Raw genomic sequence first — 27918 nt, 5'->3', positions numbered from 1 at the left:
TGTTCATACCACCAAGCCTTTCAATCATGCAACACTGTTGAGGCAGATGCGAAGCGCTTGGGCCGCTGCCCAAGGAGTGACTTTCAATATCAAAGGCCCAAACCTCTTTTTCTTCCAGTGCCACTGCCTTGGTGACTGGAAGCGGATCATTGATGGAGGGCCATGGATTTTTGGCTATGCTCCGATAATAGTGCAGGAATATGATGGCTTCACTGATGTGTCTGAATACAAACTGAATAAAGTTCCATTATGGGATCGAATCATGGGTTTGCCTGATGGTTTGACAGCTAAGAAAGAGCTAGCAGAAAAGGTAGCCGCCAAGGTTGGAGAACCACCTTTTACAGTGACAGTCAGTGAGGGAAAAATTAACCTTCTAGCACCTTGAGGGCACGAGTTTTTGTTGATGTTGATACACCACTCATGAGGTTTGCTCCGATAACGTTGCAAAAGAGGAAGAATATCCTATTTATTATGAGAGGTTGCCGGATTTTTGTTTTTTCTGTGGCTTGATGGGTCATACAGTGGAAGAATGTGGCGACGGAATTCATGACCCACACAATTGTGAATGGGGGAGAATGGCTCCTTGCTACGTCTTGAGCTTGCGTTGGTTTTCCTCGAAGAGGAAGGGATGATGCAGCAGAGTAGCGTAAGTATTTCCCTCAGTTTTTGAGAACCAAGGTATCAATCCAGTAGGAGGCCACGCTCAAGTCCCTCGTACCTGCACAAAACGATAGCTACTCGCAACCAACGCGATTAGGGGTTGCCAATCCCTTCACGGTCACTTACGAGAGTGAGATCTGATAGATATAATATTTTTGGTATTTTTGGTATAAAGATGCAAAGTAAAAAGTAAAGGCAAAGTAAAAAGCAAAAAAAGATTAAAGTGATGGAGATTGATATGATGAGAATAGACCCGGGGGCCATAGGTTTCACTCGTGGCTTCTCTCAAGAGCATAAGTATTCTACGGTGGGTGAACAAATTACTGTTGAGCAATTGACAGAATTGAGCTTAGTTATGAGAATATCTAGGAATGATCATGTATATAGGCATCACGTCCGTGACAAGTAGACCGAAATGATTCTGCATCTACTACAATTACTCCACTCATCGACCGCTATCCAGCATGCATCTAGAGTATTAAGTTAAAAACAGAGTAACGCTTTAAGCAAGATGACATGATGTAGAGAGATAAATTCATGCAATATGAAATAAACCCCATCTTGTTATCCTCGATGGCAACGATGCAATACGTGCCTTGCTGCCCCTTCTGTTACTGGGAAAGGACACTGCAAGATCGAACCCAAAGCTAAGCACTTCTCCCATGGCAAGAACTATCAATCTAGTTGGCCAAACCAAACGGATAATTCGAAGAGACTTGGAAAGATAACCAATCATACATAAAAACATTCAGAGAAGATTCAAATATTATTCATAGATAGACTTGATCATAAACCCACAATTCATCGGTCTCAACAAACACACCGCAGAAAGAAGATTACATCGAATAGATCTCCACAAGAGAGGGGGAGAACTTTGTATTGAGATTCAAAGAGAAAGAAGAAGCCATCTAGCTACTAACTATGGACCCGAAGGTCTGAGGTAAACTACTCACACTTCATCGGAGGGGCTAGGATGATGTAGAATCCCTCTGTGATGACGGCCCTCTCCGGCGGAGCTCCGGAACAGGCCCCAAGATGGGATCTCGTGGATACAGAAAGTTGCGGTGGTGGAAATAGGTTTTTGGCTCCTGTTCTGATCGTTTGGGGGGTACGTATGTATATATAGGAGGAAGGAGTATGACGGTGGAGCACCGAGGGGCCCACGAGGCAGGGGGCACACCCTAGGGGGGGCGCCCCCCACCCTTGTGACCTCCTCTTTGACTCCTTGGAGTAGGGTCCAAGTCTGCTGGATCACGTTCGGCGAGAAAATCACGTTCCCGAAGGTTTTATTCCGTTTGGACTCCGTTTGATATTTTGTTTCTCCGAAACACTAAAATAAGCAAAAAAAACATCAATTCTGGGCTGGGCCTCCGGTTAATAGGTTAGTCCCAAAAATAATATAAAAGTGGAAAATAAAGCCCAATATAGTCCAAAACAGTAGATAATATAGCATGGAGCAATCAAAAATTATAGATACGTTGGAGACGTATCAGGCATCCCCAAGCTTAATTCCTGCTCGTCCTCGAGTAGGTAAATGATAAAAAGAAAATTTTTGATGCGGAGTGCTACTTGGCATAATTTCAATGCAAATCTTCTTAATTGTGATATGAATATTTAGATTCGAAAGATTCAAGACAAAAGTTTATATTGACATAAAAGTAATAATACTTCAAGCATACTAATAAAGCAATTATGTCTTCTCAAAATAACATGGCCAAAGAAAGTTATCCCTACAAAATCATATAGTCTGGCTATGCTCTATCTTCACCACACAAAGTATTTAAATCATGCACAACCCCGATGACAAGCCAAGCAATTGTTTCATACTCTAACTTTTTCAAAACTTTTTCAATCTTCACGCAATACATGAGCGTGAGCCATGGATATAGCACTATAGGTGGAATAGAATGGTGGTTGTGGAGAAGACAAAAAAGAGGGGAAGATAGTCTCACATCAACTAGGCGTATCAACAGGCTATGGAGATGCCCATCAATAGATATCAATGTGAGTGAGTAGGGATTGCCATGCAACGGATGCACTAGAGCTATAAGTATATGAAAGCTCAAAACGAAACTAAGTGGGTGTGCATCCAACTTGCTTGCTCATGAAGACCTAGGGCAATTTGAGGAAGCCCATTATTGGAATATACAAGCCAAGTTCTATAATGAAAGATTCCCACTAGTATATGAAAGTGACATAACATGAGAGACTCTCTACTATGAAGATCACAGTGCTACTTTGAAGCACAAGTGTGGTAAAAGGATAGTAACATTGTCCCTTCTCTCTTTTTCTCTCATTTTTTTATTTGGGCCTTTTCTCTTTTTTTATGGCCTCTTCTTTTTTTTGGCCTCTTTGGCCTCTTTTATTTATTTTTCGTCCAGAGTCTCATCCCGACTTATGGGGGAATCATAGTCTCCATCATTCTTTCCTCACTTGGGACAATGCTCTAAAAATGATGATCATCACACTTTTATTTATTTACAACTCAATGATTACAACTCGATTCTAAAACAAAGTATGACTCTATATGGATGCCTCCGGCGGTGTACCGGGATATGCAATGAATCAAGAGTGACAAGTATGAAGGAATTATGAATGGTGGCTTTGCCACAAATACTATGTCAACTACATGATCATGCTTAGCAATATGACAATGATGAATGTGTCATGATGAACTAGATGGTGGAAAGTTGCATGGCAATATATCTAGGAATGGCTATGGAAATGCCATAATAGGTAGGTGTATGATACGGGCGAAAAGTGCACGGTATTAGAGGCTAGCAAAGGTGGAAGGGTGAGAGTGATCCATGGACTCAACATTAGTCATAAAGAACTCATATACTTATTGCAAAAATCTAGAAGTTATCAAAGCAAAGTATTACGCGCATGCTCCTAGGGGGATAGATTGGTAGGAAAAGACCATCGCTCGTCCCCGACCGCCACTCATAAGTAAGACAATCAATAAATAAATCATGCTCCGACTTCATCACATAACGGTTCACCATACGTGCATGCTACGGGAATCACAAACTTTAACACAAGTATTCTTTAAATTCACAACTACTCAACTAGCATGACTTTAATATTATCACCTCCATATCTCAAAACAATTATCATGCTTCAATATTTTCTTAGTATTCAACACACTCAAAAGAAAGTTTCACAAATCTTGAATACCAAGCATATTATTATTAAGCAAATTACCATGCTATTAAGAGACTCTCAAAATAATTTAAGTGAAGCATGAGAGATCAATAGTTTCTTTAAAACAAATCCACCACCGTGCTCTAAAAGATCTAAGTGAAGCACATAGAGCAAAATTATAACGCTCAAAAGATATAAGTGAAGCACATAGAGCAAAACTACATAGCTCAAAAGATATAAGTGAAGCACATAGATCAAAACTACATAGCTCAAAAGATATGAGTGAAGCACATAGTGTCCGACACCGAAGGCCACATGTATCTCACACCCACGATGCTTGCTAGCTATTTAGGGTTTCCTCTACCGAAAAGAAGAGGAGAAATAAATAAGAAGAAGAAAAAAGAAGAAAAAGAAGAGGAGAAGAAGAAAGGAATAGTGGAGAAGAAGAGAAAATAGAATATATTCTATTTTCTCTTTTCTCCACTATTCCTTTCTTCTTCTCCTCTTTTTTTCTTCTTTTTTTCTTCTTCTTCTTCTTCTTCTTCTTCTTCTTCTTCTTCTTATTCTTATTCTTATTAGACGGAAGCCCGCGCCACTTGTGGGATGTGGGTGTAGTGTCCGACACCGACGGTACATGTATCTCACACCGACGATACTTTCTATTTAGGGTTTCTCCTCTACCGCTCCTCGACCTCTCGACGACCCTCGTTCCCGATAAAATAAAGAAGAAGAAGAAGAAGAAGAAAGAAGAGAAGAAAGAATAGAGGAGAAGACTTCCTCTTCTTCCTCTCCTCTTCTTCTCCCTCTTCTTCCTCTTCTTCCTCGCCTCTCTCATGAATGTCCGGCGTTCTCGACCCCCCCCCCCCACGTGTCGAAGAAAAAAAAGAAGAAAAAAAAAGAGGAGAAGAAGAAAGGAATAGAGGAGAAAAGAGAAAATAGAATATATATTCTATTTTTCTCTTCTTCTCCTCTATTCCTTTCTTCGTCTCCTCTTCTTTTTCTTCTTTTTTCTTCTTCTTATTTATTTCTCCTCTTCTTCCTCTCCCCTCTTCTTCTCCTTTCTTCCTCTTCTTATTTCCTTTTTCCTCTCATTCTTTTTATTCTTCTTCCTTCTTAAAAATACAAGAAGTAGTATTGCCTAATTCATTGTTCATATGAATATACAAACATTTGCATATTTACAATAATTAATATCACCAAAAAAATCTATGAACAGAAAAAAAATCCTAATTTTTCTAAAAAACAATATTTTGCATTATTCACATACACATATACATTATAGCCACATACACATATACATCACATATGAACACAAAAATTAAAGAAATAAAAATAAAAAAACAGAGCCGGGCGGCGGCTCACAGCGCGGGGGCAGGCGAGGGCGCCGGCACGCGGGGGCGGGACGGGGCAGGGGCTGGGCGACGGCGAGCACGGGGCGGCGACGGCGAGCCCGTAGCAGGGGAGCTCGAGGCGACGGCGGGGGCGGCGAGGGCGCCGGTGCGCGGGGGCGGGACGGGGCAGGGGCAGGGCGACGGCGAGCACGGGGCAGGGGCGACGGCGACGGCGAGCACGGGGCAGGGGCGCGGGGCGACGGCGAGCCTGACGGCGTCGTCAGGGCGAGCTCGGGCAGCCTGGCGGCGTCGTCGGGGCGGGGAACTGGCGATGAAATCTGAAAAAACGCTAAGTCTTTGCTTATATAGACGGAGCATTAGTCTCGGTTGGTGGCACAAACCGGGACCAATGCCCCCTTTAGTCCCGGTTGGTACCACGAACTGGGAACAAAGGCCAATTTTCAGCAGCCCAAAGGGCGGGAAGCGGCGGCCTTTGTTCCCGGTTGGTGCCACCAACCGGGACTAAAGGGGGGCATTGGTCACGGTTGGTGCCACGAACCGGGACCAATGCCCCCTTTAGTCCCGGTTGGTGCCACCAACCGGGACCAATGGCCTTTGCTGCCCCGAGCCCAAAAGTTTAGTCCCACATCGCTAGCTGAAGGGCGCCGGCACTGGTTTATAAGCGCTGGTGTGCCTACCCATTCGAGCTCCTCTCTAATGCAGGCTTTCGGGCCTAAGCTTGCTACTGCCTGTGGGCCTATTGGGCCTTCTGCGGGCCTGAATCCTGGCCCATGTAGGGATTCTAGTAGTATTCAGGCCGTGGAGGCCCAGTAGGAGGCATTTTTTTGGTTTTTTCTTTTTTATTTCTATATTTTTTGGTTTTTTATTTTTTATTTCTACTTACAACTAAATACTTACAGTTTTTTAGTGATTTCTTTTTGCTTTTAGGTCACAAAAATTATAAACTTTCTGTTAGTGCCATTAGTTTTAAATATTAAATAGTTTAAATTTGAATTTTTAAAAATTTGTGTGAATCACTAGTTTATGAATAACTTTACTATAAAAATAGAGTTTTTTTCTATTTATTTTTTTATTTCTACTTAAAACTAAATACTTACAGTTTTTTAGTGATTTCTTTTTGCTTTTAGGTCACAAAAATTATAAACTTTCTGTTAGTGCCATTTGTTTTAAATTTTAAATAGTTTAAATTTGAATTTTTAAAAATTTGTGTGAATCACTAGTTTATGAATAACTTTACTATAAAATTAGAAATTTTTTCTTCTTTCCTATTTATTTTTTATTTATACTTACAATTAAATACTTATAGTTTGATTTTAGGTCACAAAAATTATATTCTTTTTGCTATTGAAGAATATTATAGTTTTATTTTAGTTGATCATAACATAATATTTTAATTGATTGTTTTTATTTTCATAAAAGTTTTGTAGTTTATTCTGTTTGCTATTAATTCATTCTTTGAGCTAAATGACTCTGAAATTGGAAAGCATTTCAAAATGAACTCTGAAAAGGTTGAAAGTTGGCATGGTATCATCATTTCACCCACATAGCATGTTCCAAAAAGTAGAGAGGGTTACGACAAAAACTTGATGCACTTCGTGTACAAAATGGACAATCACTTTCGAAGTATCAAAGTTTCAAACCATAAGACATGAAAGCATTTCAAATGAACTCTGAAAAAGTTGAAAGTTGGGATGGTATCATAATTTCACCCACATAGCATGTGCATGTACAAAACGGACAATGGTAGCATGTTCGTCTGTTACAAATTTGGCATGGTATCATCATAATAGTTGCGGGAGAAAGTCTTCACTTTTTCTTCGCTTGTGTCATTTGCTTATTGCGCCGTAACCATGTATAATCTTCATTGTTTATCAGGATGCTTGGGTCAGCCTTGACATTGAAGGGAGGAATTTCATGAAACTTTTCATAATCTTCAGACATGTCTGTCTTGCCGTCCACTCCCAGGATGTCCCTTTTTCCTGAAAGAACTATGTGGCGCTTTGGCTCATCGTATGATGTATTCGCTTCCTTATCTTTTCTTTTTCTCGGTTTGGTAGACATGTCCTTCACATAGATAACCTGTGCCACATCATTGGCTAGGACGAACGGTTCGTCAGTGTACCCAAGATTTTTCAGATCCACTGTTGTCATTCCGTACTGTGGGTCTACCTGTACCCCACCGCCTAACGGATTGACTCATTTGCACTTAAACAAAGGGACCTTAAAATCAGGTCCGTAGTCAAGTTCCCATATGTCCACTATGTAACCATAATATGTGTCCTTTCCGCTCTCAGTTGCTGCATCAAAGCGGACACCGCTGTTTTGGTTGGTGCTCTTTTGATCTTGGGCGATCGTGTAAAATGTATTCCCATTTATCTCGTATCCTTTGTAAGTCAATACAGTCAAAGATGGTCCCCTGGACAACAAGTACAACTCATCACAAATAGTGTTGTCACCTCTGAGACGTGTTTCCAACCAACTGCTGAAAGTCCTAATGTGTTCACATGTAATCCAGTCGTCGCACTGTTCCGGGTGTTTGGAGCGCAGACTGTTCTTGTGTTCATCGACATACGGGGTCACCAAGGTAGAGTTCTGTAGAATTGTGTAGTGTGCTTGAGACCAAGAATATCCGTCCCTGCATATTATTGAGTCTCTTCCAAGAGTGCCTTTTCCAGTCAGTCTCCCCTCATACCGCGATTTAGGGAGACCTATCTTGTTAAGGCCAGGAATGAAGTCAACACAAAACCCGATAACATCCTCTGTTTGATGGCCCATGGAGATGCTTCCTTCTGGCCTAGCGCGGTTACGGACATATTTCTTTAGGACTCCCATGAACCTCTCAAAGGGGAACATATTGTGTAGAAATACGGGCCCCAGGATGACAATCTCGTCGACTAGATGAACTAGGACGTGCGTCATGATATTGAAGAAGGATGGTGGGAACACCAGCTCGAAACTGACAAGACATTGTGCCACATCACTCCTTAGCCTTGGTACGATTTCTGGATCGATCACCTTCTAAGAGATTGCATTGAGGAATGCACATAGCTTCACAATGGCTAATCGGACGTTTTTCGGTAGAAGCCCCCTCAATGCAACCGGAAGCAGTTGCGTCATAATCACGTGGCAGTCATGAGACTTTAGGTTCTGAAACTTTTTCTCTGGCATATTTATTATTCCCTTTATATTCGACGAGAAGCCAGTCGTGACCTTCATACTGAGCAGGCATTCAAAGAAGATTTCTTTCTCTTCTTTCGTAAGAGCGTAGCTGGCAGGACCTTTATACTGCTTCGGAGGCATGCCCTCTTTTTCGTGCAAACGTTGCAGGTCCTCTCGTGCCTCAGGTGTATCTTTTGTCTTCCCATACATGCCCAAGAAGCCTAGAAGGTTCACGCAAAGGTTCTTCGTCACGTGCATCACGTCGATTCAGGAGTGGACCTCTAGGTCTTTCCAGTAGGGTAGGTCCCAAAATATAGATTTCTTCTTCCACATGGGTGCGTGTCCCTCAGCATCATTCGGAACAGCTAGTCCACCGGGACCCTTTCCAAAGATTACGTAGTGTAAATCATTGACCATAGCAAGCACGTGATCACCGGTGCGCATGGCGGGCTTCTTCCGGTGATCTGCCTCGCCTTTGAAATGCTTGCCTTTCTTTCGACATTGATGGTTGGTCGGAAGAAATCGACGATGGCCCAGGTACACATTCTTCCTGCATTTGTCCAGGTATATACTTTCAGTGTCATCTAAACAGTGCATGCATGCGTGGTATCCTTTGTTTGTCTGTCCTGAAAGGTTACTGAGAGCGGGCCAATCGTTGATGGTCACGAACAGCAACGCCTTAAGGTTAAATTCCTCCTATCTGTGCTCATCCCACGTACGTACACCGTTTCCATTCCACAGCTGTAAAAGTTCTTCAACTAATGGCCTTAGGTACACATCAATTTCGTTGCCGGGTTGCTTAGGGCCTTGGATGAGAACTGGCATCATAATGAACTTCCGCTTCATGCACATCCAAGGAGGAAGGTTATACATACATAGAGTCACGGGCCAGGTGCTGTGATTGCTGCTCTGCTCCCCGAAAGGATTAATGCCATCCGCGCTTAAAGCAAACCATACATTCCTTGGGTCCTTTGCAAACTCATCCCAGTACTTTCTCTCGATTTTTCTCCACTGCGACCCGTCAGCGGGTGCTCTCAACTTCCCATCTTTCTTTCGGTTCTCACTGTGCCATCGCATCAACTTGGCATGCTCTTCGTTTCTGAACAGACGTTTCAACCGTGGTATTATAGGAGCATACCACATCACCTTCGCAGGAACCCTCTTCCTGAGGGGCTCGCCGTCAACATCACCAGGGTCATCTCGTCTGATCTTATACCGCAACGCACCGCATACCGGTCATGCGTTCAGATCCTTGTATGCACCGCGGTAGAGGATGCAGTCATTAGGGCATGCATGTATCTCCTCCACCTCCAATCCTAGAGGGCATACGACCTTCTTTGCTGCGTATGTACTGTCGGGCAATTCTTTATCCTTTGGAAGCTTCTTCTTCAATATTTTCAGTAGCTTCTCAAATCCTTTGTCAGCCACAGCATTCTCTGCCTTCCACTGCAGCAATTCCAGTACGGTACCGAGCTTTGTGTTGCCATCTTCGCAATTGGGGTACAACCCTTTTTTGTGATCCTCTAACATGCGATCGAACTTCAGCTTCTCCTTTTGACTAATGCATTGCGTTCTTGCATCGACAATGACCCGGCGGAGATCATCATCATTGGGCACATCGTCTGGTTCCTCTTGATCTTCAGCAGCTTCACCCGTGGCAGCATCATTGGGCACATCGTCTGGTTCCTCTTGATCTTCACCAGCTCCCCCCGTTGCAGCATCACCGTATTCAGGGGGCACATAGTTGTCATCGTACTCTTCTTCGCCGTCTTCCATCATAACCCCTATTTCTCCGTGCCTCGTCCAAACATTATAGTGTGGCATGAAACCCTTGTAAAGTAGGTGGGAGTGAAGGATTTTCCGGTTAGAGTAAGACCTCGTATTCCCACATTCAGTGCATGGACAACACATAAAACCATTCTGCTTGTTTGTCTCAGCCGCATCGAGAAACTCATGCACGCCCTTAATGTACTCGCGGGTGTGTCTGTCACCGTACATCCATTGCCGGTTCATCTGCGTGCATTATATATAATTAAGTGTGCAAATTAATAGAAGTTCATCATCACATTAAAACCAAAGTGCATACATAGTTCTCATCTAACAACATATAGCTCTCCAGAGCATCTAATTAATTAAACCATACATTGAAACTATGTAAAACATTTCAATGCGAAAACAAATGCGATCATAATCGCAACCAAGGTAACAATTGATCCAATGGCATAATGATACCAAGCCTCGGTATGAATGACATATTTTCTAATCTTTCTAATCTTCAAGCGCATTGCATCCATCTTGATCTTGTGATCATCGACGACATCCGCAACATGCAACTCCAATATCATCTTCTCCTCCTCAATTTTTTTATTTTTTCCTTCAACAAATTGTTTTCTTCTTCAACTAAATTTAACCTCTCGACAATAGGGTCGGTTGGCATTTCCGATTCATATACATCCTAGATAAATAAAATCTATGTCACGTTGGTCGGCATAATTTTCATAAACAATAAATGAACCAATAGTTATAAAGATAATATACATACCAAATCCGAATCATAGACAGGACGAGGGCCGACGGGGGCAGATACCAAAACCATCGCACTATATAAGATGCAATAATAAATGTAAGAAAATGATACAAGTATCTATCTAAACATACAAGTAAGAATATTTTTCCTTTCAGAAAGAAGATAAGAACAAGAGGCTCACCACGGTGGTGTCGGTGATGAGATCGGCGCGGGTGATCGACGGCGGTGAAGACGGGGACGGGGCGTGACGGACCGCTAAATCTAGACAAATCTCGAGGAAAATGGAGCTTGGAGGTCGAGCTTCGAGAGGAGAAAGCTTAAGTAGTGTGGCTCGGGCATTCCATCGAACACCTCATGTGCATAGGAGGTGAGCTAGAGCACCACAAAGCCCTCTCCCCCTCGGCCAGAAAAAACAGAGCACTGTGCTCTGCTCTTGCGCGAGGGGGTATATATAGGCACCTCATTGGTCCCGGTTGGTGGCATGAACCGGGACCAAAGGGGAGCCTTTGGTCCCGATTCAAGCCACAAACCGGGACCAATGGTGGTGGGCCAGGAGCGAGGTCCATTGGTCCCGGTTCATCCCACCAACCGGGACCAAAAGGTCCAGACGAACCGGGACCAATGGCCCACGTGGCCCGGCCGGCCCCCTGGGCTCACGAACCGGGACCAATGCCCACATTGGTCCCGGTTCTACACTGAAGCGGGACTAATTGGCTGAGCCGTCCTGGACCATAGCCCTGTTTTCTACTAGTGATTGTATCTCCTTTGACACAACGTATATGACTAACATGTACAACATGCCCTTTGCAACAGTCATTGGGATTAACAGGCATGGGCAGTCGTTCATGTTGGGTTGTGGCTTTGTTAGGCAAGAGTTGGCATCGAGCTTTGATTGGCTATTCCAGACCTTCCTTGAGGCAATGCATAATGTAGCACCCACCAACATCATAACCGACCAAGACATCGCAATGGCACAGTCAATTAAAAAGATCTTTCCTACAAGTGTGCACCGTTGTTGCCGCTGGCATATTATGAAAAAAGCACAAGAAAAGCTTGGAGCATTGCTGGGGTAAAACCCTGGCTTGTCCAAAGATTTCAACAACTGTGTTGACTTCAGCTTGACGCCGGAAGAATTTGAGGCAAGGTGGTGTGAGCTAATGATGAAGTATGAGGCTATGACTGACTCCCACTTCGAGAATCTATACAAGTACAGAGAGACATGGGTGCCCTGCTACTTCAAGCACCAATTCTTCCCTTTCTTGCAGTCAACTCAACGCAGCGAGGGGTTCAACGCTGTCCTTAAGCGATATGTGAACCCACACAAGTCCATTTTGAACTTTGTGAAGCAATATCAGAAAATCCAAACACACATACTAGTCCGGGAGGGTTCAAAAGACTACAGGACAGGACATTTACAGACTGAAATGTGGTCATCTTACCCAATAGAGAAGCAGGCGTACGGTTCATATACTAGGGACTTGTACGAGAAGTTTCGTGATGAGTTTCAGTTGACTACAAGGTACAATGTGCGACCACATGGTGAAAACTTGTATGAAGTTTACCCCAATCAAGAGTGGGTTGCCAAATATGGTTCTAGGGGCTATTTTGTCACGGTGGAAGCTAGTGCTGGAGACTACAGATGTGACTGCTGCAAGATTGAGAGGGACGGCATGCTTTGCTGCCATATCTTGAAAGTTTTCAACCAACTTGGTGTTGATGAAATCCCAGCGCAGTACATACTTAGAAGGTGGACACCTATGGCAATTCCCAACGCACCCCCTGCTGTCGAAGAGCAACCTGATGAGATGCCACCATAATCGAAAAAGGAACTCAGGCATGCAAATTTGATGATGGATTTTGGTAGTCTTGCCCAGGTTGCTAGTGCGTCAGATGCTGCGACGGATATTGTAAAGAAACATATGCGTGGTGCGCGTCATGAAATCAAAAATCTCAACATGTCAAAGAAGAAGAAACCGGCAGCACCAACAAGTGGGCCCTCTGGTGGTCCTCCACCATCAGCTGATGGTTCTGCACCACAACCGAGTAACTCTTAGGCAACTGGTGGCCCTGCGGTGCGTCCTGGAGGGCCTTCACAAGCCCCTTCTGTACCTAGGCAGCAGCGACCTGCTTCTGCGCCACCACCGAGAAACACTCAGGCAACTAGTGGCCCTGCGGTGCGTCCTGATGAACATGCACAAACCTCTTCTGGACCTAGGAAGCAGCGACCTACTTCTGCAACGCAGAGAAAAAATGCACCAAACCTAACTGGCAACTCTATGAGTGAGGATGGACACCAACAGACAGCATCCGGGGCTGCAGCGATGCAAAAAAGGGCTGTACCACTACCCATGAGCCCTCCCACACAAGGCTGCTGGCCTGTACAGCAACTGTCAAGATATGTGCCACTGAACAGTGGAGCAGCGCCGCACCTTTCAAGGGGCTCAACAATGACAAGGCCTGTGCAAGCGCTAAGAGGAGCTGCGCCACAACTTTTGATGGATACGACACTAGCAAGAAGGCCTGCGCGACCTCCTATGGGTCCTAGACCAGCAATTTGGCCTGCACCACAAACTATGGGGGCTATACAACCACCGCGGGGGCCTAACGCAGCAAACACAACCTATGTGGCTGGTCCTGGACTGGCACCATTGCCTGCATCAACAGCAACACTGGATGGCTGGATTGGGCAGCATCCAGAGTCTTCAACAACACAAGAAGAAAATGCCAATGCAATTTCATCTCCTACTGCGCAAGCTCCTGGTGGATATGCGCACCAGCCGCTTAGTATGGCATCTCTACATGCAGCTGTTGCAGTCGCACAAGGTACTACGATGGTTGAACCACAGTTTGGAAGACCTGCTACCACACTTGGCCCTGCAATTCCTAGAGACCCTCCAAAATCAACAACAAAAGGGAGGGCAAAGTCAAAAAGAATTCAATCAGCACTTGAGCTGCATCCGAAGAGAAAGAACAAGTGCAGCTATTGTGGTTCTTTTAACCACAATGGTGCAAGCTGCCCGACCAGATTGGTGTAATGGTCACACAGTGACCAGATGGCTGAAAAAGATGTGTCGAATGACATTGACGATTTAAACTATTTGTGGGTCTGTATGTTTGAACATCCTAAACTATTATTTATGGTTTACGGTTTCTTGTGGCTGACTTGCCTGGTTATAAGTTTTGAGTTGCCTGGTTATAAGTTTTGAGTTGCCTGTTGTGTGCTTTGAATTGCCCCGCAAACACCCTTGCCCTCCCCATAATAGTCGAAAACTTACATACATAAGATTCTGCAATGCTATAAAATGCAACAATTCCCTGGTTATGTAATGATCATACTATTTGTCTTTCATTTGTCTTTTATGGGTTCTTCTGAATAACTTGCCTCAAATTAAAGCTTAAATTGCCTGTTTATGCAATAGAATTGCCTAGTCCAAGTTGTTATACAGGCAACTCCTCCCCCGGCACTCCAAAATTCACAAAAGAGCAAAAGAAACAACACATGCATTTACATGGATGTAGCGCGCGTGGGGGGAGAAAAAACTGACCTATGCTAACTTGAGTATGGTTTTCCATGGAGCATTGTTGTTGGCGTTCTCAACCCACGTGTTAGGTAATTGTTTCCTAATGCTTGGAATATCCTCAGCTGTGAATTTTAGAACAGCCCTTGCCTCCCAACCGTTTGCTATCGTCAGAGAAAAAACACCACAGTCGAACCTAAACAAAAAATTGAAAAAAGAACTGGATGCTTACTCTATGTAGTATTGTGTCGCTTGTAAAAAACTAAACAAAACCATAGTTAATATGTGAAAAAGAAGTGGATGCTTACTCATTATTTTATTTTGGAACGTCGATGTTGGTAAGCCCAAACTCATCCAGTGAGACGCGGGAACTGGCGTAATGCTCTTCCCATAGAGACCGAAAACTTGCAACCATCTTCCTTGCGCAAACATCTAAAGACTTGTTTTTGAGCGTCCTCCAAGAATCAAGAGTTTCAAAACGTCGATCCCTTATGTTCACGTTAAAAATCCAGTAATGATTGCCTGTTTTAGGTTTTGTCTTGTCGATGTTCTCTAACACTGGGAACATAATCTGTTAGAAAAAACAAAAATTGGGTTAGTAGAAAAAAATACAATACTAGAAACTGGACTGAAGAAGCAAAAAATGCACATGCCAGTTTTGTGCTAGTGTGAGTAATTTGACAAAAACAGAAAATGCATTATCTGCTTGTGTAAGCAACCAGCCAAAAATGCACAGGCAAGTTGTGCAAAAAATGTAAGAAACTTGCCATAGAAAAGCAATTAAGAAATGGACTGAAGAAGCAAAAATGCACATGCCAGTTTTGTACTAGTGTGAGTAATTTGCCAAAAACAGAAGATGCATAGGCAACTTATCTACTTATGTAAGCAACTAGCCAAAAATGCACAGGCAAGTTGTGCAAAAAAATGTAAGCAACTTGGCACATAGAAGCAATTTTCATGAGTGTAGTCAACTTGCCCACCACACAACCCACCCACCCCCTAAGAAATATTTACATTTGTGTGAGAAAAAGTTTTAGCATAAAAAGTCATATATAAAAAATGCATTGGTAAAAAGTGAAGAAACCATTAACTTACCATGTCTTTACGGTCCAAGCGATTCGACTTCTTGAACCGGGAAATGAGCTCCTTGCCGTTCAATTCCATGTTTAGCATCTGAACCTGATGTAAAAAAATACAGACATGAACATGACCTTTTATGAAAAAAAGAAAAAGAAAAAAACACAAAACTACACTATTAGTTGCTTCGCGTTTTCTTACCGAGAACCTGACGGGCATCATGAGCTTCTTTGAGTCTGGTGGCAAGTTCATCATTATATTCTGTATACCAACTTCCATTACATGGCTCAAGACAAAACCTTCCTTCTTCATTGAGTTTGCGAGCCTGACCGTGACAAAGTATTCGCCATATTCAATTACCCTTATGCTGCATGGGAAAAAAAGAGGCATTCAGCTCACAAAATCATTCCATGAATTGCCTACCACCATTTCAACTCAGGGAAAACACATAGGGGCATGGGCATATCAAAGGATAAACTACTTCAAAAAATAAGAATTTCACACTAAGCCAAGTTTCCTGATTCTATAAATGGATTGCTTGTAAACACAGTTTGAATTGCCTGGATAACATGACAGACCTTGCCTGGGGGAAAGTGCATTGTGCAATGGCTGCCAAAAAGAAATGCAGTGATATACTGTCATACCTGCTATCCATATCTGGTGATTCTTCTTCATTAATTCTTCCATGCAAAATAACTGATGCATACAATCTATTTGCTTCGGGTATGGACATGTAGACTTTCTTCTCATTATAGTCAATGAAAGGTGACCTCTTGCAAGGAGGTGGCTTGATAATCCTTCTCTCGAATTGATGTGGATGCATCTCTACTGAACTACTACTGCTGTAAACCTTGCTGCCTGACCCCACTTCTCCTTGGTTGGAACTTTTTTCAGGTGTTTGGTACGCATTTCCTTCTGCTTGAACACACAGTTCGTCTATGCCTTCAACGTCCAATAGATAATCATCATCGGTTATATCGATGATTGGCTGGTTATGTACTGGGAGTTCCTTGAACTCATGCTCTGTAAATGTGCTTGACCAAACATGTTGATGTGTTGTGTTGTCTGTAGATCTTGTGTGCAAATCATCTATGCCTAGATCGAAACTTGGTGCTGGGCAGTACTCTCTGAAAAAATCATTTGATCTTTTGGTGTCGCTGAGCTGTGATTTGTGGAGTTGGATTGGGCATTCTGCTGTTTGGATCAACACACCTTGCAAACAGGTCACTCACATCTAGAACATTGATTTCTAGTGCATTGGTTGTCTTCCCACTAACACGCATGAATTCATGGTACCTCTCCTCCACATGAGAGAAATGGGAAGTGTTCCCCTGGCCAGTTGCCTCTACTGCTTCTGGAACACTTGTGGCCTCAGGTTGGGCAAGTACAGTTGAGCAGACAGGCAATTTCCCTAGGGCTCTTAGCAACTTTTGTTCCGGACTTTTTCCCATGGTTACAGCTTCGGGCAGGTCTTGTATCCTATTCATCTCCGTACATGACACCGGAGGGATGTTCTCTTTCTCCTTTTTGTGTCCTGCATGATTTAATGGCGTAGCCTCAGGTGATGCGTTGAAGTCTTGCACCTTGGCCCTCTGGATACCATTGGCTGACTGCATCACATTTCCCCAAGATGAAGGAGGCACTTGACCATTTAAGTCACCTAGTGGTTGTGTTCTGCTGTGGTTTCCTGTGCTTACTAGCACTGTGGGTCCCTTCTTAAGTTGAACTAGACTTACTTTTGTGGGGTCCAGTGTTTCCTCTGCAGAACTTGCCTGAAAAATAGCTGGTCTTGCTTCCTCCTTAGACTGAGTTGCCAGAATATGTGATCCACTTGCTTGACATTGGGAATGAAAATTACCCGACTGCTTTGAATCTACTCCTGTAGGTACTGCCTCATCTCCAACTTTGCTGCACGGGGGTGCTGCTGAGCTTGATGGTGTACTCTTTACCACCTGTGTTTTGGCATCACTAGTAGAAAACAGGGCTTTGGTCGAGGCCGGGTCAGCCCATTAGTCCCGTTTCAGTCTAGAACCGGGACCAATGTGGGCATTGGTCCCGGTTCGTGAGCCCAGGGGGCCGGCCGGGCCACGTGGGCCATTGGTCCCGGTTCATCTGGACCTTTTGGTCCCGGTTGGTGGGATGAACCGGGACCAATGGGCCTCGCTCCTGGCCCACCACCGTTGGTCCCGGTTGGTGGCTTGAACCGGGACCAAAGGCTCCCCTTTAGTCCCGGCTCATGTCACCAACCGGGACCAATGAGGTGCCTATATATACCCCTCGCGCGAGCAGAGCACGCCAGTGCTCTGTTTTTCTCTGGCCGAGGGGGAGAGGGCTTTGTGGTGCTCTAGCTCACCTCCTATGCACATGAGGTGTTCGATGGAATGCCCGAGCCACACTACTTAAGCTTTCTCCTGTCAAAGCTCGACCTCCAAGCTCCATTTTCCTTGAGATTTGTCTAGATTTAGCGGTCCATCACGCCCCGTCCCAGTCTTCACCGCCGTCGATCACCCGCGCCGATCTCATCACCGACACCACTGTGGTGAGCCTCTTGTTCTTATCTTCTTTCTGAAAGGAAAAATATTCTTACTTGTATGTTTAGATAGATACTTGTATCATTTTCTTACATTTATTATTGCATCTTATATAGTGCGATGGTTTTGGTATCCGCCCCCGTCAGCCCTCGTCCTGTCTATGATTCGGATGTGGTATGTATATTATCTTTATAACTATTGGTTCATTTATTGTTTATGAAAATTATATCGACCAACGTGACATAGATTTTATTTATCTAGGATGTATGTGAATCGGAAATGCCAACCGACCCTATTGTCGAGAGGTTAAATTTAGTTGAAGAAGAAAACAATTTGTTGAAGGAAAAAATAAAAAAATTGAGGAGGAGAAGATGATATTGGAGTTGCATGTTGCGGATGTCGTCGATGATCACAAGATCAAGATGGATGCAATGCGCTTGAAGATTAGAAAGATTATAAAATATGTCATTCATACCGAGGCTTGGTATCATTATGCCGTTGGATCAATTGTTACCTTGGTTGCGATTATGATCGCATTTATTTTCGCATTGAAATGTTTTACATAGTTTCAATGTATGGTTTAATTAATTAGATGCTCTGGAGAGCTATATGTTGTTAGATGAGAACTATGTATGCACTTTGGTTTTAATGTGATGATGAACTTCTATTAATTTGCACACTTAATTATATATAATGCACGCAGATGAACCGGCAATGGATGTACGGTGACAGACACACCCGCGAGTACATTAAGGGCGTGCATGAGTTTCTCGATGCGGCTGAGGCAAACAAGCAGAATGGTTTTATGTGTTGTCCATGCACTGAATGTGGGAATACGAGGTCTTACTCTAACCGGAAAATCCTTCACTCCCACCTGCTTTACAAGGGTTTCATGCCACACTATAATGTTTGGACGAGGCACGGAGAAATAGGGGTTATGATGGAAGACGGCGAAGAAGAAGACTACGATGACAACTATGTGCCCCCTGAATACGGTGATGCTGCAACGGGGGGAGCTGGTGAAGATCAAGAGGAACCAGACGATGTGCCCAATGATGCTGCAACGGGTGAAGCTGCTGAAGATTAAGAGGAACTAGACGATGTGCCCGATGATGATGATCTCCGCCGGGTCATTGTCGATGCAAGGATGCAATGCATTAGTCAAAAGGAGAAGGTGAAGTTCGATCGCATGTTAGAGGGTCACAAAAAAGGGTTATACCCCAATTGCGAAGATGGCAACACAAAGCTCGGTACCGTACTGGAATTGCTGCAGTGGAAGGCAGAGAATGCTGTGGCTGACAAAGGATTTGAGAAGCTACTGAAAATATTGAAGAAGAAGCTTCCAAAGGATAACGAATTGCCCGACAGTACATACGCAGCAAAGAAGGTCGTATGCCCTCTAGGATTGGAGGTGGAGGAGATACATGCATGCCCTAATGACTGCATCCTCTACCGCGGTGCATACAAGGATCTGAACGCATGCCCGGTATGCAGTGCATTGCGGTATAAGATCAGACGAGATGACCCTGGTGATGTTGATGGCGAGCCCCCCAGGAAGAGGGTTCCTGGGAAGGTGATGTGGTATGCTCCTATAATACCATGGTTGAAACGTCTGTTCAAAAACGAAGAGCATGCCAAGTTGATGCGATGGCACAGTGAGAACCGAAAGAAAGATGGGAAGTTGAGAGCACCCGCTGACGGGTCACAGTGAAGAAAAATCGAGAGAAAGTACTGGGATGAGTTTGCAAAGGACCCAAGGAATGTATGGTTTGCTTTAAGCGCGGATGGCATTAATCCTTTCGGGGAGCAGAGCAGCAATCACAGCACCTGGCCCGTGACTCTATGTATGTATAACCTTCCTCCTTGGATGTGCGTGAAGCGGAAATTCATTATGATGCCAGTTCTCATCCAAGGCCCTAAGCAACCCGGCAACGAAATTGATGTGTACCTAAGGCCATTAGTTGAAGAACTTTTACAGCTGTGGAATGAAAACGGTGTACGTACGTGGGATGAGCACAGACATGAGGAATTTAACCTTAAGGCGTTGCTGTTCATGACCATCAACGATTGGCCCGCTCTCAGTAACCTTTCAGGACAGACAAACAAAGGATACCACGCATGCACGCACTGTTTAGATGACACTAAATGTATATACCTGGACAAATGCAGGAAGAATGTGTACCTGGGCCATCGTCGATTTCTTCCGACCAACCATCAATGTCGAAAGAAAGGCAAGCATTTCAAAGGCGAGGCAGATCACCGGAAGAAGCCCGCCATGCGCACCAGTGATCACGTGCTTGCTATGCTCAATGATTTACACTACGTAATATTTGGAAAGGGTCCCGGTAGACTAGCTGTTCCGAATGACACTGAGGGGCACGCACCCATGTGGAAGAAGAAATCTATATTTTGGGACCTACCCTACTGGAAAGACCTAGAGGAACCTTTGCGTGAACTTGCTAGGCTTCTTGGGCGTGTATGGGAATACAAAAGATACACCTGAGGCATGGGAGGACCTACAACGTTTCCACGAAAAATACGGCATGCCTCCGAAGTAGTATAAAGGTCCTGCCAGCTACTCTCTTACGAAAGAAGAGAAAGAAATCTTCTTTGAATGCCTGCTCAGTATGAAGGTCACGACTGGCTTCTCGTCGAATAGAAAGGGAATAATAAATATGCCAGAGAAAAAGTTTCAGAACCTAAAGTCTCATGACTGCCACGTGATTATGACGCAACTGCTTCCGGTTGCATTGAGGGGGCTTCTACCGGAAAACGTCCGATTAGCCATTGTGAAGCTATGTGCATTCCTCAATGCAATCTCTCAGAAGGTGATCGATCCAGAAATCGTACCAAGGCTAAGGAGTGATGTGGCGCAATGTCTTGTCAGTTTCGAGCTGGTGTTCTCACCATCCTTCTTCAATATCATGACGCACGTCCTAGTTCATCTAGTCGACGAGATTGTCATCCTGGGGCCCGTATTTCTACACAATATGTTCCCCTTTGAGAGGTTCATGGGAGTCCTAAAGAAATATGTTCGTAATCGCGCTAGGCCAGAAGGAAGCATCTCCATGGGCCATCAAACAGAGGATGTTATCGGGTTTTGTGTTGACTTCATTCCTGGCCTTAACAAGATAGGTCTCCCTAAATCGCGGTATGAGGGGAGACTGACTGGAAAAGGCACTCTTGGAAGAGACTCAATAATATGCAGGGACGGATATTCTTGGTCTCAAGCACACTACACAGTTCTACAGAACTCTACCTTGGTGACCCCGTATGTCGATGAACACAAGAACAGTCTACGCTCCAAACACCCGGAGCAGTGCGACGACTGGATTACATGTGAACACATCAGGACTTTCAGCAGTTGGTTGGAAACACGTCTCAGAGGTGACAACACTGTTTGTGATGAGTTGTACTTGTTGTCCAGGGGACCATCTTTGACTGTATTGACTTACAAAGGATACGAGATAAATGGGAATACATTTTACACGATCGCCCAAGATCAAAAGAGCACCAACCAAAACAGCGGTGTCCGCTTTGATGCAGCAACCGAGAGCGGAAAGGATACATATTATGGTTACATAGTGGACATATGGGAACTTGACTACGGACCTGATTTTAAGGTCCCTTTGTTTAAGTGCAAATGGGTCAATCTGTTAGGCAGCGGGGTACAGGTAGACCCACAGTACGGAATGACATCAGTGGATCTGAAAAATCTTGGGTACACTGACGAACCGTTCGTCCTAGCCAATGATGTGGCACAGGTTATCTATGTGAAGGACATGTCTACCAAACCGAGAAAAAGAAAAGATAAGGAAGCGAATACATCATACGATGAGCCAAAGCGCCACATAGTTCTTTCAGGAAAAAGGGACATCCTGGGAGTGGACGGCAAGACAGACATGTCTGAAGATTATGAAAAGTTTCATGAAATTCCTCCCTTCAATGTCAAGGCTGACCCAAGCATCCTGATAAACAATGAAGATTATCCATGGTTACGGCGCAATAAGCAAATGACACAAGCGAAGAAAAAGTGAAGACTTTCTCCCGCAACTATTATGATGATACCATGCCAAATTTGTAACAGACGAACATGCTACCATTGTCCGTTTTGTACATGCACATGCTATGTGGGTGAAATTATGATACCATCCCAACTTTCAACTTTTTCAGAGACATCCACCTCCGGAGGAGAAGGTAGATCCGGTGAAAGTGAAGCGCACTCTGGCTGCCCTGGCAAAACCACCCAAGTCTCCGCCGAAAGGCAACTATGAGCGCATTATTGCAAAGACATGGGCCGAAGCGGAGCGGTCGGGAAGTATAGTCAGTGATCAAAGGCTGAAAGAACGACGAGCAGCTGGGAAACAAATTGCCCAGCTCGGTGAACAAGCGAAGCAATCGTGCCCCCCCTCAAGGTGCCTAGTGACATCGTCGATCCAAGGATGGTGCCCAGTTATGGCAATGTTGACGATTACCTGCCCGACGATGTACATTATGATACCATGGAGGTGCAGATACACAGATACGAGTACGGGAAGCCTCTCGTCAAAGATGAAAAATCTTTAACAACGATGATGCGAAGATTACATGATTGGTACTTGAAAATCTGCAGAGAGTCTGGGGGGAGGAGTACTTTGTATGCGAGAGTTAAACCGGAGCATGACCTCGTTGGAATTGAACTGTTGCCTATTCCATTTGAGGAGTTCTATCAGTTTTTCAATCAATTGGCCCTCGATAAAACAACAATCACCTGCTACTGTCTGTTAGTACTACTACTTCTGTCATTAAGTCTCTCTATATAGCTCATCTCTTTCATTGCATGTATTTATAATTATCCTCGCTATATTATGCAGAATGAAGATCGCCGAATTGAAGAAAAGACAAATCGGTGATATTGGGTTCGTTAACACATATCTCATAGATGCAACTGAGGTTCAACATCGTCCCGGAGATACCGAGGCCAACTTGCTAGGATCATTCAAAAAAATGAAAACAAAGATATAATACTCTTTCCTTACAACGTCAAGTGAGTGTTACTGTCTTGTGCATATTCGGTTTCCCTTATATATTAGTCCAGGTTATAGTAATGTAATTGATGAGTTATGCATGCGTGTGCTGTTTCCATTATATTCTCCTAGAGATTAGGCTTGAGCAGGGAGTAGTAACCGTCTTGGACTCTAAACGAAAAGATCCCCAGGAGTATGCGGACATGACTGAAATCCTCAAGAAGTAAGTTAAATCGATCATTATCCACCATATCAGCAACTTTGTTCATTTCCTGATATCAAGTAATTATTTTCTTTGTCCGGCAGGGTTTGGAGAAAATTCACCAAAAAAGTTCCGGGACTGCCGAAGGAGCTGGAATTTAGACACCCGAAAGTAAGTACTATAGTAGCATGTTCCGCGCATCTCCTAGTGATTCCAGCGCTAGTTTCATCAATACCATTTAGCATTCTTGCTTATGTGACGCCCCCGATTTAATCATACACGCAAACGTGTACGATCAAGATCAGGGACTCACGGGCAGATATCACAACACAACTCTACAAATAAAATAAGTCATACAAGCATCATATTACAAGCCAGGGGCCTTGAGGGCTCGAATACAAGAGCTCGATCATAGACGAGTCAGCGGAAGCAACAATATCTTAGTACAGACATAAGTTAAACAAGTTTGCCTTAAGAAGGCTAGCACAAACTGGGATACAGATCGAAAGAGACGCAGGCCTCCTGCCTGGGATCCTCCTAACTACTCCTGGTCGTCGTCAGCAGGCATCACGTAGTAGTAGGCACCTCCGGTGTAGTAGGAGTCGTCGTCGAAGGTGGCGTCTGGCTCCTGGGCTCCAACATCTGGTTGCGACAACCAGGTAGAAGGGATAGGGGGAAAAGAGGGAGAAAGCAACCGTGAGTACTCATCCAAAGTACTCGCAAGCAAGGAGCTACACTACATATGCATGGGTATCAAATGGGATAAGGGTATCATATGTGGACTGAACTACAGAATGCCAGAATAAGAGGGGGATAACTAATCCTTTCGAAGACTATGCTTCTAGTAACCTCCATCTTGCAGCATGTAGAAGAGATTAGACTGAAGTCCTTCAAGTAGCATCGCATAGCATAATCCTAACCGATGATCCTCCCCTCGTCGCCCTGTGAGAGAGCGATCACCGGTTGTATATGGCACTTGGAAGGGTTTGTTTTATTAAGTATCCGGTTCTAGTTGTCATAAGGTCAAGGTACAACTCCAAGTCGTCCTGTTACCGAAGATCACGGCTATTCGAATAGATTAACTTCCCTGCAGGGGTGCACCACATACCCCAACACGCTTGATCCCATTTGGCCAGACACACTTTTCGGGGTCATGCCCGGCCGCGAAAGATCAACACGTCGCAGCCCCACCTAGGCACAACAGAGAGGTCAGCACGCCGGTCTAACCCTAAGCACACAGGGGTCTGGGCCCATCGCCCTTAGCACACCTGCACGTTGCGAACGCGGCCGGAAGCAGAACTAGCCCCCTTAATACAAGAGCAGGCTTGCGTTCCAATCCGGCGCGCGCCACTCAGTCGTTGACGTCACGAAGGCTTCGGCTGATACCACGACGCCGGGATACCCATAACTACTCCCGCGTAGATGGTTAGTGCGTATAGACCAAATGGCCAGACTCAGATCAAATACCCAGATCTCGTTAAGCGTGTTAAGTATCCACGAACGCCGACCAGGGCCAGGCCCACCTCTCTCCTAGGTGGTCTGAACCTGCCCTGTCGCTCCGCCTCAAAGTTCCACTCGCGGGTGCTCCTACGAGCCGACCCGTCTTTAATCACCACATGTATCAAGTATAAAGTACATAGTATAAACCCGCGATCACCTCCCGAGTGATCACGGCCCGATAGTATAGCACAGCAGACGGACAAGAAGGTAGGGCCACAGGTGGAAATACTAGCATCCTATACTAAGCAAGTAGGATTGCAGGTAAAGGTATCAACAGTAGTAACAAGGACAGGCTATGCATCAGGATAGGAATAACGAAAGCAGTAACATGCTACACTACTCTAATGCAAGCAGTATAGAGGAGAGTAGGTGATATCTGGTGATCAAGGGGGGGGCTTGCCTGGTTGCTCTGGCAAGAGAGAGGGGTCGTCAACACCGTAGTCGTACTGGGTAGCAGTAGCGTCGGTCTCGGTGTCTAGCGAGAGAAGAGGGGGAAGAAACAATAAATATAATGCAAACAAAAGCATGACGATGCATGACATGACAAGGCGTGATGCTAGGTGCGCCCTAACGCGGTACGAGGTGGTACCGGTGAAGGAGGGAAACATCCGGGAAATTATCCCCGGTGTTTCGCGTTTTCGGACAGAGGAACCGGAGGGGGAAAGTTGCGTGTTCGCTATGCTAGGGATGCGTGGCGGATGAACGGGCTGCGTATTCGAATTCGTCTCGTCGTTCTGAGCAACTTCCATGTTGAAAGTATTTTAATCCGAGTTACGGATTAAAAGATAAGATTTTCTGAAGATTTTATTAATTTCTGGTATTTAATTAATTATTTAAATTAATTCGAAATGAATTAATGACATCAACATGATGTCATGCTGACGTCAGCAGTCAACTGAGTTGACTGGGTCAAACTGACATGTGGGTCCAGTGGGACCCACCTGTCATACCCTGTTTAGGTTAATTAGGTCTTAGTTAAACTAAGTACTATTTAATTAAACTAACTAGTTAGTTAGCTTAATTAAACATGATTAATTAACTTAATTAATTTAGTTAATTAATCAATTAATTAATTAAATTCATTTCTATTTTTATTTATTATTTATTTTTCTAATTAATTTTCTAATTCCTTTTTTAATGGGGGCGTGGGCCCCGTTTGGCAGTGGCCCAGAGGGGGCCTAACGGGCGCTGGCGTTAGCGGGGCTGCGGGCTCCGGGCGGGGCGTACCCAGCGCCCAGCACGAGCGAGCAAGGCCGGCCGGCCGGAGCAGCATGCCGCGGCAAGGGGCAGCGCTGGCGGCGCGGCTAGCCGGAGCCGGCGAGGCAGGCGGAGGCGGTGCTGCAGGGGGGGCAGCAGCGGCGAGCGGCTACTGGGGTGGCCGCTATGGGCACGCGCGCGTGAGCGCTGGAGGCGCGGGCGTGGCCCCGCGCGTGTGAGCGCGCGTGGGTGCGCGGGCGGCAGGGGGAATAGCACGGCGGGGGCGCGCACTATGCGGCATGGGCTCGCGGTGCGCGGCGGGAGCGAGGCAGAGGGCGGCGAGCGCGCGCGTGCGCGTGCGTGCGTGAGCGGCGGGTGGCCCGGAGCGTGAGCTCCGGCACGCGGGCGCAGGGACATGGGAAGGAGGAGGGCGGAGGCCGTGGCCTCACCGGGCTTCGTAGGGGCAACGGCAGCGGGTGTCGAGGTGGGGGACGGGGACGGCGCGATGCGACGCAGGGGAGGATGACGGTGTGGCGGTCCGGCGAGGAGGCGTGGTCGAGGCGGCGTTCCGGGCGACGATGGGGCGACGAGGTCGGTGAAGGCCATTGGGGAGGAGGACGGGGACACGAGCTGGCTGATCCGGCAACGAAGTTCGGCGGCAGGGCGCGGGATCCACGGCGGCAACGGCGACATCAGTAGGGGCGCGGGCGGGGTTGAGCCCCGATCCAGATCGGGGGGCGAGAGGGAGGAGAGAGTGGGTGGGGAGAATGGGGGAGTGGGGGGTTACGGTTAGGGTTTCCCCCCCTCCTAGGGATAAGGTAGGGGCGGGTCGGCCGGCTGGGCCAGGTGGGCCGGCCTGGCCGGTGAGCTGGGCCGCCTGGCCCAGTTGGCCAGGGGGCCCTTTTATTCTTTTTTTTTTTGCTTTTGTATTTTCTTTTCTGTTGTTTGTTTTTCCCCTTTGTATTTTCTTTTACTATTTCTTTTCTGTTTTAATTCATTCAAAAGCAGTTAGGCATTTTATAAAAATTTGTTTACTTCACCATAATTACCGATGCAATAATAGACATAGCCCGAACATTTTATTTTTAATATTCGAAAACTTTTATTGTCGACTTTAAATTTAAGTTTGAATTTGACATGGTTTCGAATTATCCCAAGATTAGTAACAGTAATCGCAGATATCATGGCATCATTAGAAGAGTTTTACTGTAGCCAAATTATCCGGGCGTTACAAATCTCCTCCACTACAAGAAATCTCGTCCCGAGATTTAGGAGGTAGAAGGAAACAACGCGGGGTATTCATCACGTAGGCGATCGTCGCGTTCCCAAGTGGCTTCGTCTTCAGAGTGATTCGACCACTGGACTTTGAGGAATTTGATCGCCTTCTGACGTGTGCGGCGTTCAGCTTGGTCAAGGATGCGGACCGGATGCTCTTTATAAGAGAGGTCCTGTTGCAATTCGAGCACTTCATGATCCACCGCTCGGATTGGATCCTTGAAGCAACGGCGGAGTTGTGACACATGGAACACATCGTGAACCTGAGAAAGGTTCGGCGGAAGCTCCAGTTGATATGCCACCTTTCCACGCCTTTCGAGAATAGTGAAGGGACCGATATAGCGAGGAGCTAGCTTGCCCTTGATCCCGAAGCAGTGAGCACCCTTCATTGGGGTAACTCGAAGATAAGCCTTTTCGCCAGGTTGATAGACCATGTCTTGGTGATGACGGTCATACTGACTTTTCTGACGTGACTGAGCAGTATTGAGATTCTCGCGAATAATGCGAACTTGTTCTTCGGCCTGTTGGATAATATCCGGACCGACGAGTGGACGTTCCCCAGTTTCTGACCAGTTCAGAGGGGTTCGACACTTTCGTCCATATAGCACTTCGAATGGGGACATCTTCAGACTAGCTTGATAGCTATTATTATAAGAGAACTCGGCATATGGAAGAGATTCCTCCCATTTCTTGCCGAATGAGATTACACAAGCTCGAAGCATGTCTTGGAGAACTTGGTTGACACGTTCAACTGGCCCTTGTGACTGCGG

At 45.3% G+C, this 27918-nt stretch overlaps 1 pseudogene; it reads left to right on the top strand.

The window, feature by feature from the left end:
* LOC147982657 (protein FAR1-RELATED SEQUENCE 5-like) overlaps positions 1-13877 on the top strand; it is a 30001-nt pseudogene extending 16124 nt beyond the window's left edge.
* Positions 13878-27918: the final 14041 nt, after the last annotated feature.

Source organism: Triticum urartu, chromosome 2A (assembly GCF_056163025.1).
Source record: "Triticum urartu cultivar PI428250 chromosome 2A, HENAU_Tu73, whole genome shotgun sequence".
Lineage (NCBI taxonomy): Eukaryota > Viridiplantae > Streptophyta > Magnoliopsida > Poales > Poaceae > Triticum > Triticum urartu.
This window is presented reverse-complemented; position numbering and strand designations above follow the sequence as displayed.